Source organism: Homarus americanus, unplaced genomic scaffold (genome assembly GCF_018991925.1).
Source record: "Homarus americanus isolate GMGI-L3 unplaced genomic scaffold, GMGI_Hamer_2.0 scaffold54443, whole genome shotgun sequence".
Classification (NCBI taxonomy): Eukaryota; Metazoa; Arthropoda; class Malacostraca; order Decapoda; family Nephropidae; genus Homarus; species Homarus americanus.
In genome coordinates this window covers 630,872-632,866 of record NW_024750852.1, presented here as the reverse complement: position 1 = coordinate 632,866, position 1,995 = coordinate 630,872, and positions in this window count along the sequence as shown.

Here is a 1,995-nt window from a genome sequence, read left to right as displayed (position 1 = left end):
TTAGGTTAGGTTAGGTTAAGTTAGGTTAGGTTAGGTTAGGTTAGGTTAAGTTAGTTTAGGTTAGGTTACATACAATACGAGACTAGATTAGGTTAGGTTAAGTTTGTCTTTGTTAAGTTGGGTTTGGTTAGGATAGCTTAAATTATGTTAGGATAGGTTTGGTTACACACAATACTAAGTCAGGTCAATAGGGCGTCGTTAAAACAAAACACATAGTGAAGATAAAAGTAGTGAGATGCCACCGTCATAATCTAGCGAGAGAGATCAAACATGAGCCGCCGACCCGTAGGCCAGAGTCGTAATCACGCTAAAACCTGCCCCACAGCTCTCTGTTTACCTCACTCACAGACCTGCTCCACCTACCTGCTGAGGGAACCGGCTAAGGGGACGTGGAGTGGTGGATCAGCTGAGGGGGAAAGACAGGGATTAGGTGAAGAGGACAGGTGAACCCTGCTAGGATCTAAGAGGTAACGTGGAGGTGATTACGTAAGAAGCCAGATGTGTACTTAATGGGATTTAGGTTAGAGAGGCTACTGAGGGATGTAGAGGCAATCAGGCGAGGGCCACAGGTGCAGGTGAGGGGGGGCGGGGGAACACTCGTGAGAATACACAACGAGCGAAGGTGAGGGGAGAGAGAGGGAATAGGTATATTTAACTGCGTGAGGGAGAAGAGAGAGGGAAGGAAGGAGGTGAGGGGAAGGAAGGAGGGTATGGCCAAAAGACAGGTAAAGCGGCAGCAGGTGGTCTATGAGACAGGTGCTGCAGGTGAAGGTACGTGACGGGGAAGGAATCCATAGAGAGAGGACGAGGGGAGTGAGTAACAGGTAGCCACAGGAGCGTCCAGAGGATAAAGAGGGAAGCGCGCGCACACACACACACACACGCACGCACGCACACACGCACACACACACACACAAGAACATATGAATGGAGGAAACTGCAGCGGGTCTATTGGCCCAGACTCGGGAGTTCCATTTATACCCAAAACCTATCGCGCATACATTATATCCGTCCAACCTATATTTGAAGCTGCCCAACGTGTTCAAGTTAATGATAAAGTTCGGTAACTTGTTCCACTCATCCACTCCTCTATTTCCAAACCAGTGTTTATCTATCTCGCGCCTCAATCTAAATTTGTCTAATTTGAGACCGTTGCTACAGGTTCTCTCTTCGTTGAATAGTTTGAGTACCTTTGTTATATTACTACCTTTGTTTAACCCTGATTTCCATTTATTACACCACGATCACATCGCCCCTCACTCTTCGTCTCTCGAGGGAGTGCAAATTAAGATGCTTTAATCTGTCTCTGTACTCAAGGTTCCTAATTCCCGGGATTAATCTTGTCATCCTCCTCTGAATGCTTTCTAGGGGTTCAATAGCCATTCTGTAGTGCAGTGACCTGAACTGAACCATGTAATCCAAGTGAGGTCCCACAAGTGCACGATATAGTTTCAGGATAACCTCGCTAGTCTTGTAACTAACACTCCTTTGTATGAACCCAAATATTTTGTTAGCCTTGTTTCGAGCAAATACGCATTGTTGTCTTGGTTTCAGCTTCCTACTTTTTATTACTCCTAAATCTTTCTCTCAGTCGGATTTCTCTATAACAACGTTGTTCATCTGATATCTGGTTTCTCTGTTTCCATCTCCTAGACTAAGTACTATAAATTTGTCCACATCAAATTTCATCGGCCAATTTTCAGACAATGCGAAAAATTTCTTTAGTTCTTCCTGTAGTTTTGCCGAGTCCTCGTCAGATTTAATAACACGCCTTATTTTAGTGTCGTCAGCAAATTTACTTATGTTTCTGTCTACGCCTATATCTATGTCATTAATGTATATAATAAATAGTAATGGTCCAAGTACTGAGCCTTGGTGTACTCCACTAGTGACGTTACTCCAATCGGATTTAGTGCTGTTAATGTCCTGTAACCACGCCCTAATCAATTTTAGAAAACTCCTGTAATTCCATGAGCCTCCACTTTACGTATTAGT